Here is a 22,654-nt window from a genome sequence, read left to right on the forward strand (position 1 = left end):
TTTATCGACCAGTTCTCCGCCTGGCTTCTACACTTTCTCTCTGCTGACATCCCCACTATCATCATGGGTGACTTCAACATCCCCACTGACACCCGCCAGTCAGCGGCCTCCAAACTCCTCTCCCTCGCCTCATCTTTTGGTCTAACTCAGTTGTCCGCCTCTGCCACCCACAAAGATGGCCACACACTAGACCTTATCTTCACCCGTCTCTGCTCTCTATCTAACCTCACTACCTCCCCTCTCCCCTTATCTGACCACCATCTGCTGACCTTTTCAGCCCTGTCCTCCTCACCTGCCCCCCCTGTCCAGCACATATCACACCCCCGCAGAAACCTTGCACACATCAACATACACACCCTTTCTGACTCTATCCTACCGCTGTCCTCCATATCTTCACTCCACGACACAAACAGTGCCACCATTTTCTACAACGCCACTCTCACATCAGCTATTGATTCAGTCGCTCCTCTTGTGAACGGCAGAGCAAGACGAATCAATAGACAACCCTGGCACAACAGCCTCACTAAAAAACTGCGGCAAGTGTCTAGAGCCGCAGAGCGGCGCTGGAAGAAAACGCACTCCCAGGAAGACTTCACCACATTCAAAAATGCAATTCACACATTTCGCTTGGCCCTTACCTCGGCTAAACAGAATTACTTCAAAAACCTCATATCCTCTTTAACACACAACCCCAAACAGCTATTTAACACTTTTACCTCCCTCCTTCGCCCACCGCTGCCCCCTCCAACCTCCCTCATCTCCGCAGAAGAATTTGCCACATATTTCAAAGAAAAGATCGACCAAACCAGACAAGTCTTTTCTGCTGAACCACCACAACCCCTTTATATAACAGACCACTGCCCCTCCCCCATAAACTTCCTCCCCACTATCACCGAAGGAGAGCTTGCACATCTTCTCTCAAAAGCGCACCTCACTACATGCGCACTTGACCCCATCCCATCCCACCTCCTCCCCAACCTCACCACTATCCTTATTCCCGCCTTATCCCATCTCTTCAACCTATCTCTAACAACTGGTACCTTCCCTTCTGCCTTTAAGCATGCAACAGTCACACCTATCCTAAAGAAACCTTCCCTCGACCCAACCTCTACTACCAGCTATCGACCCATATCGCTACTCCCACTTGCCTCAAAACTCCTGGAACAGCATGTCCATGCTGAACTTTCCTCCCACCTCTCCTCTAACTCTCTCTTTGACAACCTACAGTCCGGCTTCCGTCCACATCATTCCACTGAAACTGCCCTGACTAAAATCACAAATGACTTACTTACCGCCAAAGCTAACAACCACTTCTCTGTACTCCTACTTCTAGACCTATCCTCAGCCTTTGACACTGTTGACCACTCCCTGCTACTACAGATCCTCTCTTCCCTTGGTGTCAGAGACCTCGCTCTCTCTTGGATCTCTTCATACCTCTCCAACCGCACTTTTAGTGTCTCCCATTCCCACACAACCTCTTCATCCCGTTCTCTCTCTGTTGGTGTCCCTCAAGGCTCTGTCCTGGGACCCTTACTTTTTTCTATCTATACATTTGGCCTGGGACAACTCATAAAGTCCCATGGCTTCCAGTACCACCTATATGCTGATGACACTCAGATCTACCTCTCTGGTCCAGATGTCACATCTCTGCTGTCCAGAATCCCAGAGTGCCTATCTGCTATATCTTCCTTCTTTTCCTCTCGCTTCCTAAAGCTCAATATGGCCAAAACTGAACTGATCATCTTTCCTCCATCTCCCCTGCACTCTCCACCTGATCTATCCATTACAATTAATAACATCACGCTCTCCCCAGCACCCAAAGTTCGGTGCCTCGGAGTGACCTTTGACTCTGCCCTGTCCTTCATACCGCACATCCAATCCCTCACCACCTCCTGCCGTTTTCAACTCAAAAATATCTCCAGAATCCGCCCTTTTCTCAATCCCCAATCTACAAAAATTCTAGTGCACGCCCTCATAATCTCCCGCATCGACTACTGCAACATCCTCCTCTGTGGTCTCCCTGCTAACACACTCGCCCCTCTCCAGTCCATCCTTAACTCTGCTGCCCGACTGATCCACCTCTCTCCTCAATACCACCCCGCTTCTCCTCTCTGCAAGTCCCTCCACTGGCTCCCAATCTTCCACCGTATCCAATTCAAATTACTAACACTGACCTACAAAGCTATCCATAATCTGTCTCCTCCATATATCTCTGAACTAATCTCTCGCTACACTCCAAAACGTAACCTCCGGTCCTCCCAAGATCTCCTTCTATCCTCCTCTCTCATTCGCTCCTCATGCAACCGACTCCAAGACTTCTCCCGAGCATCCCCAGTCTCCTGGAACTCACTGCCTCAACACGTCAGACTATCTACTACACTCGCAAGCTTCAAACGGAACCTAAAGACTCATCTGTTCAGAAATGCCTATAACCTTCAATGACCTCACTGCTTCACCACCGTGCGGAGCTGCCGCCCCACCACCGTGCGGAGCTGCCGCCCCACCACCGTGCGGAGCTGCCGCCCCACCACCGTGCGGAGCTGCCGCCCCACCACCGTGCGGAGCTGCCGCCCCACCACCGTGCGGAGCTGCCGCCCCACCACCGTGCGGAGCTGCCGCCCCACCACCGTGCGGAGCTGCCGCCCCACCACCGTGCGGAGCTGCCGCCCCACCTACACCCCACCTACTGTCTCCTCCCCAAAATCCTTTAGGATGTAAGCCCGCAAGGGCAGGGCCCTCTTCCCCCTGTGCTAGTCTGTCTATTGTAACGTGTACATGTATTCTGTATGTAACCCCCTCATGTACAGCACCATGGAATCAATGGTGCTCTATAAATAAACAATAATAATAATAATAATAATAATTTATAAAGTCATTATTTCTTATCAGGTGAAACCGCTCTTCATATAGCAATTCTGCAAAAGGATCTAGACATTGTTCATTTGCTGTTAAAAAATGGAGCAGATGTCAGTAATTCCAGAGCCACGTGCACTTACAGTGTCCCGGGCATTGAATGTTTGTACTACTTTGGTAAGGAGCATTAAATATTAAAAAGTGAAAATGTTTGAACTTTGTCTTATATACTTGTTTTATACATGGAAATCTGACAATGTACAGACTAATGCCATATCTGTCTTAAGATGCAGCAGATGAGTTGCAGAAGTTTTTGCAACTTTCCCATTTGTTTGAATTTGGTGTTGCCTTCAAACCAATGCTAATAACTCTTTATATTCAGGGGTGTAGCTTTACTAGAAGCAGAGGTGGAAGGTGAATCTGAGCACTGAGAGATAAGTGGTGCCCTAAAGCCTTGCTACAACAGACAAAGACACCAATATTTTAGTGGACACTACTGATGGGCAGTCCGGCTCTTTTTGGTGGTCCGACTCACTTGGCTCCCCTCACCAAAAACATCTGGATCTTTTAGATCCTAAATAGATCTCTATTAAATGTGTTCAACCCAGGTGAACACATATTTAAGATTATGTTAACGTAGCCGATACCCTGACCACCCACTGCTAAACCCCCCCCTACTTGCAACAGGCCAATTATATTGTTGCATGGGCGGGGTTTTGTTCTGGTGGGTGGGGTTTCATCCGCAGAACAACGGAATCTTAGTGACAGCCTTTAACATAATTTAGTGGCTCTTGCTGGGGTGCCAACTCCTGTTGTTTGCATTGGGCAAGCAGAGTTTTAAATGGTCAATGTCTTTTCAACAAAGAACTGTGCATATGACGCGCCCCAGGGCCTAGGATACTCCGGGTGTTGGATACAGGGGGACAATTTCACTCAGGTGACCGGTGCCCGGTTCTGTGACCCCGGGGGTTGCTTTAAAAAGAAGGGATATTTACAAGGGACTATGTACAAAATGTGACGTCTGTGACGCCACTTGCGGTGCACAGCTATTTAGGGGAAAGCCGCCGCTGCTTAATGTCCTCTGCTGGGGCTGTTGGTGTGGTGCAGTATAGATGTTGAACCCTCCACAAGTAGGGTTAGGCCCCAGGGGATCAATGTTATGGGTAGCAGTTGGTGCTGAGGAAGGTATAGCAATGAGTCAGACGACACGGGTTCTGCGGTTTAACTGGGTAGTAGCAGCCCGCTTCTTGCTGGTTTCGGGGTCCCGGGTTCCCTTTGTCCCAGTGCTGGCGTGGTGACCCGGTAAAACCTCCTCGTTGAACTTTTTGGTATTAAGGTCCCTGTGGCCTGGAGCAACTTGGCGTCCCCCTCTGCCTGTCACTATGTATATTGGACTACACTCAGATGACATCTGAGAGCAGTCCGATGTTTCACATGTACCCATAAACTTGTATGGGTGCTAGTGAGTCAAGATAGGTCGCCAATCGTAGCTTGCTGGGTTTTTTTTTCTCATGCCGAATCGGTATGAGAAAAAAAATCGCTGATTGGCGCTGCACCATAGTATACAATATAGCACAAAAGTGAGTACACCAGTCCCATTTTTGTAAATATTTTATTATATCTTTTTATGGGACAAGACTGAAGATGACACTTTGATACAATGTAAAGTAGTCAATAAACAACCAATCACAGATATTTGGGAATTAGAATAGTACAAAGAAATCATAATTATATCCAAGTACTTTTCCTTTTTACTATATTGGACACTTTGACCTCCGAAAAGCGCTCACTTTCGGCAGTGTTGCAGGGACGTCAAAACAACATTCACACCACACTGGTCACATGTCTATGTCTGTGACATAATGGAAGGTCATGTAACCCATGAGGTAACAACATTCAGACTGTGGTCACATGGCTATGACGTCATGGAGGGTCCTGTAACCCACTAGGTAGCAATATTCATTCATACCAGACTGGTCTCATGGAAGGTCCTGTAGTCAGTGGAGGTTACCCGGGGGCACAGCTGAATGTGCCTGCTCGTCTGTGTGAGCAGACCTGTGTTTGTCTCGTCGCACAGATGTAACAAAACTGCCTTTTAACTATGTTGGAGGGTTTTTTTTTACAGTCCCTGGACCCGAACTAGAGCAGAACTGGACCCAAATGGTAACACAAACGGTACTTACTTTTATTGCCAGTGCTTTAGAAAATGGCTATGTGTTCAGTTATTTAGAGGGCATCAAATTTACACTGTTATACAAGCTGTACACTGACTACTTTTACATTTTATCAATGTGTCATATCTTCAGTATTGTGCCATGAAAAGATATGATAAAATATTTTCAAAAATGTGAGGGGTGTACTCACTTTTGTTATATACTGTAACATTGGGCAGCATGCTATTTAGTAAAATATTGGCTATCACTTGTCCGAGTTATACCCTGGCTATATGCCAGTGTGGGCACACCCTTAATCTCTTAACAAATTCCTATTATCCTCGTTGATGTCAAGTGGCTATGTTGAACCGCTCGGATCCGGGTGTCGCTACTCGTGGCTCGAGGGTCTCCGGATGCGGGGGCTTGGGGTCACTCCAAAACGAGATGGGGGGTTGTCACGGGCGGGGAGGACACCGTCGCTTCTGCGCTCTCGCTAACGCTTGGGTCCGGCGCTGCTGCGACTGCTCGGTGGCTCGAGCGGTGGGCCGGATCCGGGGACTTGAGCGGCGCTCCTCGCCCGTGAGTGAAAGGGGTGGTTGGTTTGGGGGATTTAGTCCATGATGCCACCCACGGGTCGTGGTGAAGATGGGCACCACCGCTGCTTGTGACCGGGATCCCGGGAGCGATGGTAGTGAGCAGCTGAGATGTTGTTTTCCCCCTCCACGGGTAGGGGTCAGTGGTCCCGGGGCCCGGGGATGTTGCGACGGGGAGGCAGGGTTGGTGAGGTGCAGGGTCGCAGGGACAGCGCGGCGCGGTGCCGGATGGCACGGGTGTACTCACTCAGCAAGAAAGGTACAAAGTCCTCGGTAAACCAAACAGCTGGATGGACGGGTCCCGCAGCCGGCTGCTGTGTCTCCCCCGGACAGGTGATGGCGGCTGTCTTTCCCTGCACCTTGATGTTCTCTTTCTGACTCCTATGGATTCCCAATGGTAGTCCGCTCCCTGGTGTATGGGTACCGGAGGAGCCCGTTTGCCCGCAGACGCTGGCCCTTGGGTCTCTAGCCTTAGGTGGTAGCTGTATACCCTCACGGTGTGGGCGGTTGCCTTCAATCGGGACTTTTGCTGTTGTGAAACCCCTGGGGTTCCAGTCACATTCAGATCTGACTATTGTCGGCGGCTCCAAGCCTGGTCGGGGTCCGATGTCCCTGCCTGTGTGTGCTTGCTTCACTTCGCTCCCCGGTCGGTACCGGCGGGCCATCGCCCATCCCCGGTCCTACGGTTCCGTGTTGCTCCACCACTCCTGCAGACGGCCACCACCGTCTGCCAACCTTGCTGTCAGTGCCAGGGCCACAAACCCAGACACCCAAGTGTTCACTCCTCACTCCTCAAACTCTTAAACTGTTCTGTCACTTTTCCCGCCTCCAGGCCTTTGAACTCCTCGGTGGGTGGAGCCAACCACTTAGCCCCGCCCCACCTGGTGTGGACATCAGACACTAGAGGGAGGCAACAAGGGTTTTTGTTTGGCTGTTGTCCCTGTCTGGTGGGGGTGGGGTGTTTGTGTGTTATCTGTGACGACCTGGCTAGGCCAGGGTGTCACAGGGTTATTTACAGGGGAGTTAGGTAGTTCGTGATGCCACCCGTGGTGTGCGGTAATAGGGAGTACCGCCGCTGCTGTATGGAGTACCCGGGGTAATGGAGTGGGGCAGCCAGATGACATTACCTTCCACGAGTAAGGAAAGGCCCCGGGTCCCTGAATGGTGGGATGTATTGCAGGGGAGCGCAGACTCGCTGGCAGCAGGTGTTAATCAGGTACTCACTCAGAAGGAAAGCAAATGCTGACAACATGGTAAACCAAGTCTCTGGGTGCCGCTGTCCTCTTGAGGATCTCGTCCGGGTTCCGTCCCCTGCAGCACAGCCTCATGGTCTGGTGCCTGCCTCCGTGCACAGAATTTTAGAAGTGTCCAAGTGGCCCGTAAGCTTGAAGCTTTCCGGGCCTCGCTCCCTACTATGGGTAGTAGAAGAACTTGCTCTCAGGAGCTCATGCTTGGGATTTCAGTGGGCTGCTTTGTTTGGAAAGCCCTATCCCCCTCGTTGTGCTAGTGCCCCCGATCTCTGAGCTTAGTGGGAACAGTCCATAAAGGCCTTGTCCTCCGCAGGTTAATTGCCGGGTTGCTTGAAGCCTTTCCCCGATTTAGGGTCCAGTACCACAGCATGCTTTCGGCCCCAGACCAGCTATTGGACTGCAGCTGCCGACCGTCCTCCTCGACTAGTCAGGCACCCAGTCCCAATATCCCGCGACCGGGTCTCCGACTCCTCTGGGTCCAGACCACCGTCTGCAATCCAATCTGCTTCTCCCCTGGGAGCTCCAACTCCCAGTTTCCTCGAGCTCCTCACTGCTCGAGGGCTAACACTGAACTGACTTGTCACCTCCCGCCTCCCTGTCTGACTCCTAGGTGGGCGGCCCTATTCCAACTCAGCAGCCAACTGGTGTGCCTGACAGGGTGTGGTGCGAAGTGTGATTAGGATTTTTAGATGCTGGTAGAGGCAGTGGTGCAAGTTGGGAACCCAGAACTATGGGGGGTTGAGTCCTGCACTGTGAGATAAAGAGTGTTCAGTACCCTGTGACGACCTGACTAGTCCAGTGGCATCACAGCTATAGATTAGCTAATTAGAAAAGCCACACCACTACTTCCCATATTGTACTGGAAATGGTTTTGCATTACCAAAATATTATAAGATATCCTTTGCTGAACAAATGTACTGAGAATTAGGGCCCTGAAGCACTGGCGGACATAGACAGAAAAGGGCCCAAGTGCAAGAACAATATATGCGCCTTTTACAGCCCAAGAACTCCCCCCCCAACCTCTTAAACCCCTCTGTGGCTGCAAAAGCTGCACTAATAATATGTCCGCCCTTGCCCTGAAGGTTTAGCAGAAAACAATCACTTGTTGCCATTGCCAGGGAAATTATTTAGAAGTTGGTTGAAAATGAACATTGTATAAATTAAAGGAGTTGCTCCATAAATATATACCACCTATCTGCACGATTACTTATAAATGTATGATTGCAGGGAACCCAAGGGTTGAAACACCCAGCTATCATGAGGGCCAAGGAACATGTGAATGAGGCTCCCATTCTCCTGATCAGTGGTAATCCCAGAAAAAGTGGAAAATACATGTATTCCAAACAGATGCATGGTGGACCATCAGAATAATGTCTTCTAGGGGGCCAAAGCTATCCTAGCCCCACTCTGGCTGGGGCATACTTATAACAGATCTTGCTAACATCCGGACAGTATGTGGGTGACATTATAAAAACTATTTCTGTCCTCACCTTTGCAGTTGTAAGTCACAATGGAAAGTGTTATTTTATGTTAGAATTGCACTATATTTACACACAACATATTGATCATCTGGAAAAAAAAGATTTCTCAAATGTCACATATGATAGTGTCCATATAAGTGATCACTCTTTTCTGCCCCAGGAAGTGTCACGAACCTGTTCTTTAAATGTACGTGAAGAGACCATATTAAAACTGTTCAAAGTCTTCCCTGTTCTGGGAAAAATGACTTTGGCAATCTCGTCTCATTTTTCAACCACCATAAATATTCATACAAATGTGCCTTCTGTCTCTTCTGCATTTGTGCCAAGTTCATGAGTTGCATTTATTCAGAGTAAAGTGCGCAATAATTTCAGCCATTCAGATATACTTAGATCATTGCTCCACAGATCCCGGGCAATCAGCTCCCACATTACTTGTCCAAATGATTGTTCATTAGTGTGTAGAACGCTCTTCATCATTGTGCCATTTACTGCTTTCAAGCCCTTGCTAAATTTTTGATTTAGGTGTCTTTCTCTCTGCTGTGACAGAATGATGGTCAAAGTTATGTCTTTGATAGGATGAATGCCAAATGCAATTTTCAGAGTTTCTGTTTCCAAGCTGTGATATTGTATCAATGGGATGGTTACAATAAAAAGCTAAACTGATTATACACTTCCAGAAACAGACTGCCATACGACTTACATCTGTGCTGGACTTGCTTGGTCCCTTGGGCTGCGGGAAGAGTCACCTTGGCAAGAAGCTCTGTTTAAATAGCACATAAAAACCAATGATCTTCCACTTGTCTGAGTTTGTTTCAATATTGGCTTCATCTAGAACCAAAAATTCAAATGTTAAAGAGTAATAAACTTTTTTTGGTCATTATAATGCTGGATATGTAATATGCAAAAATATTCAAATAGCATTACTTTAGTTTACTGCTTTCTTGTGTAAAACGGATGTTGAACTGTGCTGAACCAACTGCTGAGCTCCGTACACAATATCAGTTGTATGGATCAAGGGTGGATATACTATTGGTGCAGCCTGTACAGCCGCACTAGGGCCCAAAAGGTAAGGGGGCCCCTTCCACCTCCAAAGCAGAATGCAACATCTATTATAGACTTATTGGACTACAAAGAGCCCTAATGGGACTACAAAAGTCCCATAGGCTTTTCTTGCACAGGGACCCTCTGCTTTCTGTGTCCACGCTTGGTATGGATCTCACTATTTTGAGTTTGTGGAGTACAGAGTGCACACTCTGCCTCCCAGTAGCCACAATGAGAGCAATGCTGGAACTAGGTCTCAGTTATGAGCTCACTTTCATTGTCATTGATCGCTAGAGCTACAGAGAACACTATCTAAGTGCGTTCCCGAGCAAATCAGACCAGCTGTCCATGACTCTGGTGATAGGCAAGCAGAAGGGGGAGATTTATAGAGCACACTTTACCTTCTTTATAGCCAGCAGGTGACCAGGAGTAGGAGTGAGTTCTTCACAGCGCTCTTAATGTGACAGTACATGATGCTACTGACTCGCCCATCACAGGGCCTTAGGTGACTCGGTGTCGGGGGGCCGGACTAGTCCAGGGTAGTCAGCGGTGGCGGGGCCTGACTCCGGGACCCTGGTGGAGTCAATTAAAGTGGCGGTATGGATGGGGGAGATGGTGATGTTAAAGTTTATAATATATATTCGTGACGCCACCTGTGGTAAATTGCAGCTTTAGGGCCACAGCTGCTGGAAGAGACCTCCGGGGCTGATATTATGGAAGCAGCTGAGGTGTTTCTTGCTCTACACAGGTAGAGCAGATACCCCGGGGCAACCTTTGGTGCTTGTTAGAGTCTATGGGGTTGGTGAATGATGCGGTGCAGAATGAATCAGACGACACAGGGCTTGCAGCTAAGATGTTTACTCACTGTTTCTGAGTCCAGGTGTCGACAAACCAGTTGCCCGGCAGTATGCTGGAATCCACTGTCAGGTACCTCCGCCGATCCCAGGTAGTTCAAGAGCCAATGCCGGTGCACCCCTGCTTGTGTATCCTCTCTCCTGACTGACTTCTTAGCCTTGACTCTATTAGTTGAACTGGTCTTGGCCTCCACCACAGGACCTGAACAAGGGGCTTGCCTCACTTGTTTCTTGCCCTCTTCCTAGGGGGGCTGTGGCAGGTTGTGGCCCTGGGCGCCTGCAACCACCCCGGGCCTTCGGTGTTACTTTATGAGGAAATGTCTTTCTTCCCTCTGTCTGGGGACCGTCCCTGAATGCAGCCAGATCCCTCCACCCGATCTTCCTGTTGAACAGGCTACGAGCCAATATGCCCTTCCGTGGCCCTGGAATCCCTTCTTTCCTTCTTTAGGTGTCACCTGGGTCTAACTAGACCCCAGGATCTCCACCAGGAACTTCTTTCTTTCACTCTCTCTTGAGGTAACTACCTCCCTCTCACACTTTCCTCTTCACTGCTCTGCTGCTACAGACCGACTCCACTTCACTTCTCTAACTGAACTTGAACTTCCTGGTTCCCTTATCTACTCACACTTTCTGACTCCTCCCACACACCCACTGGCTAGGCCTCACCCACACTATTGGGACCAGAAATGGGACTTACAGCCCCATGAATACATCTATGGGGGTTGCTACCACTATCCCTGACCCAGTGTATGCCTACCAATTGGTGTGTGCAAGTTTAGTCTGTGGACCGGCATATGACCCCATTCTTACCCAGGATGGGACATCACACCTCTGGCTGAGGTGCAATATCTCTGTGGCGACAGAAGCCTCAGGGGCGCCACACTTCAAGAGAGTGCTGTGTAGACTCCTGATCTCTTCTAATTGTGGCTGCTATAAAGAAAAAGAGCAAAAACTGTGAAAACTCTCAATCCCACCTTGCCCTCCACCACACATTTATCACTGGGACCACGGACTTCAGGTTTGGTTTGCCCAGAGTTACTCCTAGAGAGCTCTCTGTGGCCTAACATCATTACAATAACAGTGAGGGCGTTGTTCAGACTCAGCTCTTTCACTTCTCTCACTGTAGCTCCTAGGAGGTAGAGCGCTCACACTAAGGCGGGCTTTGCACGTTGCGACATCGCAAGCCGATGCTGCGATGTCACACGCGATAGTCCCCGCCCCCATCGCAGGTACGATATTGTGTGATAGCTGGCGTAGCGAAAATTATCGCTACGCCAGCTTCACACGCACTCACCCGACCTGCGACCGTCGCTCTGGCCGACGCCCTGCCTCCTTCCTAAGGGGGCGGGTCGTGCGGCGTCATAGCGACGTCACACGGCAGGCGACCAATAGTGGCAAAGGGGCGGAGATGAGCAGGATGTAAACATCCTGCCCATCTCCTTCCTTCCGCATATCCTACGGAAGCCGCGGTGACGCCGGTAGGAGATGTTCCTCGCTCCTGCGGCTTCACACACAGCGATGTGTGCTGCCGCAGGAACGAGGAACCACATCGGACCGTCGCGTCAGCGTAATTATAGATTACGCCGACGCTGCACCGATGATACGATTACGACGATTTTGCGCTCGTAAATCGTATCATCTAGGCTTTACACACTACGATGTCGCATGCGATGCCGGATGTGCGTCACTTTCAATTTGACCCCACCGACATCGCACCTGCGATGTCGTAGTGTGCAAAGCCGCCCTAAGACTCTGCTGTTCTCCACTCAAAGTTAGTAGATCCATAAACAAGATGTTATGCATGAATCTTAGCAGTTGTTACAGCACAGTTCATCATCTGTTTTCTGAAAAATGGCAGTAAAATAGGGTAATTATTAACTCTATTACAAAATATAATATAATTTCTAAATTGCATTTCTAGCTTTAAGGGGAACCTGATAGCTGATATGTGCTGGCCAAGTGATGAACAATATCTATCAGACACTGACGGCATGATTTCAGCCAGGTGTGTTTGCCTCTAAAACACTGCGGCGTTTCAGGAAAAAACATACTTTGAAAGCTGCTGGGGACCAAGCCGCATGGGTGCTTAGTCAAAAAGGCTGATCCTTGGCTGCTTCCTTCATCCAGTGACTGATAGATCTCTCCCTATACACGAGCCTGGTGAGAAACCCATCACTCAAGGGAGGAGAAGCCTCCAGTGAATGGCCTTTTAACTGCGTGGCTGAGTCAAACATACATGGCTGATATCTAGTGTTGAGCGGATCCGGATATATATATATATCTCTCCCGATCCGCTCAACTCTACTGATATCATACAACTAGACTCTCACCCATGCTGCTTGTGGTTCGGGCAGCACGCATCTGCTGTCTGGTTCTCTTTAAAATGGGAAACTAATTGAGTTTCTCTTTAAATCAGAAATCAAAATACATTGCATATGCAGGGTGTGGAATCTACTTGTAAAAGAGCCATGGGCCTTCATGTCAGGAGACCATAATGGTTACTGATGGGCCAACCATGTCTTCTTAAAACCATATTTTATGTAGATGAATTAAAATAATTCTGCAGCCATGTACTTGTATCCTGATTGACATATTTTGTGTGCATTAACTTAAGCAATAAAAATGATTATGCACAAAATATACTGTATCAATTTGGATACAAGTGCATAGTTGTAAACATATTAATAATCTATGGATTTTGCATGTAGCTTATACTGACTATGTTGTATATTGTTTATATTTCTATAAATAATGTTACATAGGTCTTTACTTCTCCAGGAGAATATCCATTATCATTTGCAGCATGCACAGGGAATGAAGAAATCACAAAACTTCTGCTTGTAAAGTATGGTGCACCTGTTACTGCTCAAGACTCGCTCGGTACATTTTTTTCTTTACTTTATTCTAAGTAGTACTGATTTTTTTCACAGCTGATAAAATATACTTATTTAACTTGCAAATTGCAAAACTAGTAAAGCTTTTCCAAAATTGTAGTGGTAAAATCTGTGACATATATTCAGCTTTATGTAACTAAAAGGTATAAAGTGAAGTGATGGAAGAGGATTTAGTGTCCTAAATTTTTAAAGGGAATCTGTCAGCAGGTTTTTGCTACCTCATCCGAGAGCAGCATGATGTAGGGAAAGAGATCCTAAATCCAATGATGTGTCACTTAGATTACTGGGTGTAGCCGTTCTGATACAATCAGAATTTTTAGATCTAGCCATGTAGCAGAGCTGAGAGAGCTGTCCTGCACAAACCTGGCTCCCAATAGAGATTGTACATTGAGTGTGAGTTGTCAATCAGGGAGGGGGCATGCTGGTCTGCTGTGCACGAGACAATGTAGTACGAGCAAGTCCTGCTGCTTAAACAAACACAGCAAATAAACAACAGATCGGACCTTGACAAAACAGGCATGCCTAAATTCTGTGTTTTAACCCTTGCAGCATCCTGTCTTCAGATTACATAGCAAAAAACCAGCTGACAGAATCCGTGTAACTACTACTATATGGCAGATGGAGTGACAAGTTTGAGTTTTTCCATTATCTGCAGCACTTGCTACTAATACATTCATACCCCTAGATCAAATACTACATCATGACAATTGTTAGTTTTATTTTCCCTAGGGACAGCACTAGGTGAAATAAGTATATTTTTACATCTGTACTCATTTGTTTCAGGGAACACTGTGTTTCATACGCTAGTCCTGCAGCAGAATAAAGCGCTGGCTTGTCACATGTACCACCGAATCCTAGACCTTGTGCCACTCAACGATTCTCAGTGTGCAGAGCATCTAGAAAATAATGATGGCTTTACTCCATTAAAGCTGGCAGCCAATGAAGGAAACATTGAAGTTAGTCACTAAACTCTTCAATTATTCATCTGATCTGCTATCCTGACTATAAGTATTGGCTGTCTTCTTACTTTGTTAACTTTCTGAAATCCCATTTTCTTGTGAGACCATAAATTATGCAGTGTGCCAACACATATGAGAGATGTGTGCTGCATGTCTGGAAAGAAAATGATTTTGACATTGAGAAATGTTTAAAAATACTTATTTATAATTCAGAACCATCATTTCTTCTTTCCGAGATTTAAGGGAAATGTGTAAAAAAAAGATTTAGTGCAATTCCAAATACCCAATTGTTACAATCATTCTCCGTCCTAGGTTTTTTCCCCATTATTGGAAGTATTTCCTACATTGGAGTTTTGGCAGCAGCAAAAATCAAACTGTTTGCAGTGAAGTGTTCACTTCCCGGACACTTTAATATTGTCAGAAGTCTTCCCATCCATATATACTGTATGTTGCTTTATGTTTTTTTTTATATGACAATACAACTTTAGTCATGATTGCACCTGATATTTAGCTATTACATGGCCCTATTTTTGTAATACTGTTATTTACTTATTTATTCCTAATGTGGCATCTGATCAAATATTTGTATTTTTTTTCTCTTAAATTCGGAAAGTATTAGACTGGAAAAACCTCAGTATGCTTCCAAATGGAATTCGAGGGTTAAACATGTACCAAATAGACCCCTAGACTGTGCAGATATATGTACAACTTATAACTTTGTCAAAGCTACGATGTGATCTTGTGCAGTAGCCCTTAGACGTAGGAAGAAGATTTATAAAATCTGTAGGAAAAACTCATTACTTTGCGAGTTTTGCCCCACTGACTTGCATTGCATACACTATTTGGAATGAATATGAGAGTATTAAGGCCCTGTCACACACAAGGATAAATCTGCGGCAGATCTGTGGTTGTAGTGAAATCATGGACAATCAGTGCCAGGTTTGAGGCTGTGTACAAATGGAACAATATGTCCATGATTTCACTGCAACTACAGATCTGACAAAGATTTATCTCTGTGTGTGACGGGGCCTTTAGACAGTACTCATTATGAGTATAGCAAGTACGAATAGTTAGCTACTCGCTCAACTCTACTCGTGGTCTATATGATGGACATATTTTCCGTTTTTCTTTAACAGGAAAACAAGTCTAGCGGCTAAGTCAATATTCGGTGGTTGATGGACAGTAGCCCTGTGAACTTCTTCCTATTTGGATGTCTCAGTTCCTTTTATAAATAGTACACTGTATACAACGGCACTGTTGCATCTTGATGCACACATGATGTCACGCCATGTCTGGTAATCAGAAAAGGAGCTAGGAATCCCAGTAGGTAGGAGGAGGTTCACAGGGCTCTTGTCAGACAACCAAGGAATACTGATGTGGTCAGTGGACCAAGGTCCTGAAAATTAATTTGCTCAACTCCGCAAGTAACTTTTTTAACATAATAGAGAAAATGAGACAATGTATATACATTGGCTAAAAGGAAAACTGAAGCACACCTATTCTACCTCTCATTTTTAAGAGTTTCTTTGAACCATTGGAACTAGATACCTGATTGGTAGTCTACAAGTTTGATAATTCCTTAAAATTAATCTTATTTATTCGACATCTACCCATTCTACAGATATAATGATCATTCACACCACCATAGCATACTATGATGATATAGTGGTGCACCACACCACATACACTCCCTGGCAGAATTTCTGTCTTGCCAAAATCTGACCTTTTTGTGTTCATTAAATGATCAATATTTCAGCTTTGCAGCAACTTTATTTTCATAGCCTAAACCAAATTTGGAAGGGTTTCAGCTTTCAAAAGAGTAATTTATAAAACCAATGGATAACTTTAAAGTCAGGTTATAAGCTTTTATTTACATAACATGGATAAGTGACAGAACTTCTGTAAGGGAGTGTAGTGTATCGGAGAGATCAAACAACTTATATACAGTATATGCTGTCCCCATCTTTTCTTTCAAGCTCCCTTTTGTGTTCCTTCCCTTATATCTTCATGTTTTCAGTCCAAGTGAGGTAGAACAGAGGATCAGGATTGATGGGTGATCCCAGTGGTGGGGCTCCTAACATTCTTTAGCTTTTCAACTATCTGGTGGAAAGGTGACATATGTCTTCATGAGGTTAATCATTAATTAGCTATTAGTAAATTTGTATTCTAAATGAAATTGCTTTGTCTGGATCAACTCCTAATAAATTGTGGCTGTTCCCTTCAATATATCAGCAAATGTTACCGATTTAATGCTAAATATAATTTCTATCACAGATGTTCAGCTATCTTGTCAAGCGGCAAAAGAAGGTATATTGGACAATAGGAACTATATCATACTGCATATATGACTTGACAAATATTGATACATGGATGACTCAGAAATCAGTTTTGGATATTATTGCCTCCAGCCAAAAACCTCAGGTAAATGCCCTATAGTCAGTTAAATGAGTATCTCTATTATTTTCATTGTATACACCATGTTAGTTAATATCATGCATTGTCTTATTTAGTGGTAATGTTTATGACACTTAAAGAGAACCTGTCATCAGGTATATATATATATATATATATATATATATATATATATATATATATATATATAGTAAACTAACGTTATACCCATAATGGTGCAGTTAAAATGATTTAATACATATATTAATTGAAGAAATCGGCAGCCTGTGTTTGTTTTTTTCTTTTATCATTAGATGTTTTGGTATCCATGCATCAGAGTGGCACTATTGGATGGAGATATCAAAGACGAGCCGAGATCTCAATCTGCGTATGCACTGCCACCGGCGACATTTTACTGAAGACTGTGGGGAGGTCATTCCAAGCATATGCTACTGTCGGTGCCAGTTTCCTGAAGACTGCCAGGAGATCAATCTACACAAGTAGCTAAGAGGGTGCCAGTACATAATTTAAAGGAATAAGGTGATAAAGGCAGGGATAGGCCGTGGCAGAGCCAAATACTCTACCCCTGTCCCACTCTAGTGTATGGAGATCAAAACCTCCAATGATGATTTTTAAAAAAACAAACAAACAGGCTGCGTGTTGTTTCAATGACTGTATGTATTAAATCAGTATAACAGCCATTATGGGCATGTCTTTAGTTTACTATGCATAACCCTGATGACAGGTTTGCTTTAAAGTGGTTATCCCACAAACAAAAAGTGCATTTTATTCAATAGCTCTTGGAATAATAATAATTTCCACAATTTGGATGTCTTTAAAAAATCTTCCTGTGCTGAGATAATCTTTATAAATGTGCCCCTACTATGTACTTTTAATTGTGTTGTCTGATTATGCAGATCTTTTCCAGGTCATGGTCAGCACAAACCACAGCTCCTGGTCAGGGGAAGAAGCATAAGTTTCTTATGATAATTGAATGTGCAGACAAGAGGTGAGAATGACATCTGCTATCTTCATAAGTAACACATTTCTCTGCCTGTTTTATCACAGGAGGGAGTGTTTATTCTGTTTCCCCAGCCCTCAGACCTCATCATAAATAAAGTCACTGATGTAGGAGCTCCAGATAGTGCACAGTTTGTGTCTATGACATAATTTATGATGAGATCAGAGAGCTGGAAACGAGGGATAATCACTGGCTCATGTCATAACACACTGTTACCTGTTACAGGCAAATAAATGAGTTCAGATGTAAAAATATATTTATTTCACCTAGTTCTGTCCCTAAGGAAAATAAAACTAACAATTGTCATGATGTACTATTTGATCTAGTGGTATAAATGTCTTACTAACAATTGCTGCAGATAATGGAAAACTTGTCACTCCCTCTGTCCTGTGTTAAGGTACCGTCACACTAAACAACTTACCAGCGATCCCAACAACGATACAACCTGATAGGGATCGCTGGTAAGTTGCTAGGAGGTTGCTGGTGAGAGGTCACACAGTCAGATGCTCCAGCGATCCCACCAGCAACCTGACCTGGCAAGGATCGCTGGAGCATCGCTACACGGGTTGCTGGTGAGCTGTCACCAGCAACCAGTGACCAGCCCCCAGCCAGCAGCGACGCACTGAAGCGATGCTGCGCTTGGTAACTAAGGTAAATATCGGGTAACCAACCCGATATTTACCTTGGTTACCAGCGCACGCAGCTACATGTGCAGAGAGCAGGGAGCAGCGCACACCGCTTAGCGCTGGCTCCCTGCTCTCCTAGTTACAGCACACATCGGGTTAATTACCCAATGTCTGCTGCAGCTACATGTGGACAGAGCAGGGAGCAGCGCACACCGCTTAGCGCAGGCTCCCTGCTCTCCTAGTTACAGCACACATGGGGTTAATTACCCGATGTGTGCTGTAGCTACATGTGCACAGAGCAGGGAGCAGCGCACACCGCTTAGCGCTGGCTCCCTGCTCTCCTAGCTACAGTACACATCGGGTTAATTACCGATGTGTACTCTGCTACACGTGCAAGGAGCAGGAGCCGGCACTGACAGTGAGAGCGGCGGAGGCTGGTAACGAAGGTAAATATCGGGTAACCAAGGACAGGGCTTCTTGGTTACCCGATGTTTACCGTGGTTACCAGTGTCCGCAGAAGCCGGCTCCTGCTGCCTGCACATTTAGTTGTTGCTGTCTCGCTGTCACACACAGCGATCTGTGCTTCACAGCGGGACAGCAACAACTAAAAAATGGCCCAGGCCATTCAGCAACAACCGACCTCACAGCAGGGGCCAGGTTGTTGCTGGATGTCACACACAGCAACATCACTAGCAACATCGCTGCTACGTCACAAAATTTGTTCGTTAGCAGCGATGTTGCTAGCGATGTTGCTTAGTGTGACGGGGCCTTTACTTGAGAAAGTTGTAATTGAGAGTCCCTGCTGTTTTATCTGTATACTCACTTAGACTACATTCACACGACCATTCCGTTTTTGCGGTCCGCAAAAGGTCCTGTTTTTCGACGGATGCATCTGTGTGGCATCCGTGTGACAACCGTATCCATCCCGTTCAGTATATGGGCAGTGAGACATTCGTGTGACTTCCGTCTTTTTTTACGGATCGCAAAAAAAACGGAAGGAGAGTTACATACAGTCAATGTTATCTGGCCAGATTCTGGTCCCTATATAAAGACTATGGGAAACAGAATCTTGTGCAAAGGGGTAGGAGCAAGTGCTACATACTCACCGATCACTGGTGCGGCTGTCACACTGCTCCCGCGGCAGCTCTTTGTTCTTCCCGAGCTGGCTTCTCATTAGGCTCATACATATTCCCTCCTCCCCCCTGTCTGTGATTGGTTACAGTCAGATGCGCCCCCATGCTGAGTGACAGCTGTCTGACTGCAACCAATCACAGCCGCCAGTGGGCAGGTCTATATTGTACAGTACAAGAAATAAATTAAAAAAAAACCTGGTGTGCGGTCCCCCCAATTTTGATACCAGCCAAGATAAAGCCTCACAGCTGCTGGCTGGTATTCTAAGGCTGGGGAGGCCCGTATTATTGGGAGCCCCCCCAGCCTAAAAATATCAGACAGAAGCCGGACGGAATTGCCGCATCCATTAGATGTGATAGTCCCGGGACTTTAGCCGGCTCATCCCGAATGCCCTGGTGTGGTGGCAAATGGGGTAATATATGTGGTTGATACCAGCTGTGTAATGTCACCTGGCATCAAGCTCAGAGGTTAGTGATGTTACGGCGTCTAACAGATACCCGACATCACTAACCCAGCCAGTAATAAAAAAATAGACAACAAGCAAATTTTTATTTGAAAAACCACTCCATCATGAGTCATTTGTCAGCATGCATGCTATTCGTCCAGACAGATCAGAGATGACCACAGATCAGGGTAGGAAATATGACTGGTTTCATTACGTAAGTTCAGATATATTTAAAGAAATCAGTTGGCTAGGATCCAAGAATAAGTAACATTTCTCCTATTTGGTAAAAGGCAAAAAGAGCTTATTCTGAGATATATATGTATACAATATATGCTTCATCATTTTATATTAAGCTAAGTCAACATGAATCACTTATGACCAGAAAGTCCCATATCGGAGTACAGTTCAAACGCCATTTTGAGTCCTGTTGAATATCTTTATATAATACTGAATACTGACCACAACAGTCCATAACCATGTCCATAACACAATAGGTCAGCACAGGTCACCGCAGGGATAATGAGCGCTGACTTTATCAGGTTAGCGAGGTACATTACCTGCAGTGATGGATGCCGCTGCACATCTGACATCACCGCTTGTCACTGATATCCATTGTGTGCCGCGTTCACAAGCGAAGTCTCACGTGAGCCTTTGACGTCAGCGCTAGTCACAGTTTCTGGCCACTTGCGAGACTTGATGTGAGTAAGCGGCAAGCATGGAAGTCAGTGACAAGCGCTGACATCAGGAGTGCAGCAGTCTTCATCACAGCAGATAATGAACTTTGCTAACCTCCTAATGTTAGCACTCATCATCCCCGCAGCTGCTAACACTGCTGTGCGGGCAGATGCTGACACGCTGCAGTGCGAGCAGCTGTGAGGTTGGCACGGGAGCGGGACACAGACTGCTGGGACACCCGACGGAGGTCACACGGAATTGCTTCCGTGCGGCTTCCGGGGATTTTGCAAACCCATTGACTTGTATTGAGTCACGGTCCGTTATTACAGAACAGAATAGGACATATTCCATAATAACGGAACGGACATATGGCATCCGATTAGTTTTTTTCTAGGATCTGATGCACACGGACGTACTTCCGTGTGCCATCTGATCCTACACAAAAGACATTGAAAAGATGGTCCAGTCAGTAGAACCGCAAAAAAATAGGAACTGAACAGGACAGACGGAACGGTCGTCTGAATGAGCCCTTATCAAAAGTGACTTGTGCTTTTTCCCCAGCCCAGGAGCTGTGGCATGATCAGACCATGCCCCTGTATGGTTAGACACAGCCATTATACAGTATATAGCAGGGACACAAATACAAGATTATCTCAGCACTGGAACATTTGTTTTAACACATTAATTTGTGGAACTTATTAGTGTTTTAAGATCAATTAATTAATATGTCTTTTTTGTCATGGGAAAACTCCTTTAATTACACATTAGCTGTTACAGAACTCCAATTTTCAGCATGCCAGAAGTTGAAACTTTAATAGAAAAGAGAGAACATGCTGAGAGTTATAGTTACAGTCGCACATTGGGGACCACTCTAAAAACATTTGGTCCATTGAGCAATTTCTAACAAATGTTTGTGATTTTCCTCTTAGTGATGTTTTGTATATTATTCCTTACGTGCAAATCTAATTTTGTGTCTGTCCATAAAGTATAATTATGACTTTGGTCGGAAAAACTAAAATGAGAGTCATTTTTCCCCTCGTCTGCTAATATCATCCTATTAGCTCTGACGACGTGGTGCTCTTTAATTTTGCTCTCTATTATCCCTTTATTGCCTCTTACTTTCGCTAGGTACCAAGAAGAATGAACATGTGGTCTTTGTAAATAATCCAATTCCATTATTCCCCCAGAATGCCATTATTGGCTAGTTTTCACCTGCGACATGTTGACTCCAATGTTTGCTGCTTGCAATTCATTGCCCTCGTGTTTCTCTTCACACCTAATTGGTATTTTCATTTCTCGAGTACCTGCACTGTATGAGCAGTATAGGATTAAAATACTTTCTTGTAAGAGGATTAGCAATAGTAGAACTCTTAGAAGGAGCCACGCTTTATGCATAATTTCCTTCACCAGTTCCTAAGACACCATTAACTAAAAGGATCCAAAATTCTCAGAAGGCGCCGAACGAACATAAATGTACATCATAAATATTTATTTTTTTATATTGAAGTAAAACAGTTTGTGTCATCAATTATTTCTAGCTAAAAGCCATGTTAATAATATCCAAATGAATTAAATATGAATTTTAATATTACTCTAAAAATCTGCAATTAACTAGTTCATATTTGGAGGGAAAAAAATAGACTGCGGAGAGACGGTGTGACTTTTCAGCCTAATTTCCAGTAACCTTGTTACATTATTGGACACCTGCTCATTATTTCTATTTAATGACTTCAAGATTAACAACTCATTGTGGGAGATTTATAGCCGGCAAAATAGAAAAACAGTGTAGTAATAGAAATTGTGCCATTTTGGTGTCTGTGTGTCATTATTGACCGAGAGCGTAGAAGGTCACAAGAGATCGGACATGGACCGTGGAATCTAAAACATAATGAGTAGATGATTATAGGAAGCCAAATTTACATTATTTATTACACTATACATTGAAAAGGTTTGGCTAATGGATGTGAATCACTGAGCGTTAAAATGTGCTTTAATGAAAAATAGCAGTTAAAGGGGTTGTCCATTAATTAGGGCGGCATGGTGGCTCAGTGGTTAGCACTGCAGCCTTGCAGCGCTGGGGTCCTGGGTTCAAATCCCACCAAGGACAACATCTGCAAGGAGTTTGTATGTTCTCCCCGTGCTTGCGTGGGTTTCCTCCGGGTACTCCAGTTTCCACCTACACTCCAAAGACATACTGATAGGGCACTTAGATTGTGAGCCCCAATGGGGACAGTGTTGCCAATGTATGTAAAGCGCTGTGGAATTAACAGCACTATATAAATGAATA

The 22,654-nt window shown here is 45.4% G+C and overlaps 1 pseudogene; it reads left to right on the forward strand.

Moving 5' to 3' along the window:
* LOC142295458 (transient receptor potential cation channel subfamily V member 6-like) overlaps positions 1-22,654 on the forward strand; it is a 157,447-nt pseudogene that overhangs the window by 71,124 nt on the left and 63,669 nt on the right.

Source organism: Anomaloglossus baeobatrachus, chromosome 3 (assembly GCF_048569485.1).
Source record: "Anomaloglossus baeobatrachus isolate aAnoBae1 chromosome 3, aAnoBae1.hap1, whole genome shotgun sequence".
NCBI classification, from domain to species: Eukaryota; Metazoa; Chordata; class Amphibia; order Anura; family Aromobatidae; genus Anomaloglossus; species Anomaloglossus baeobatrachus.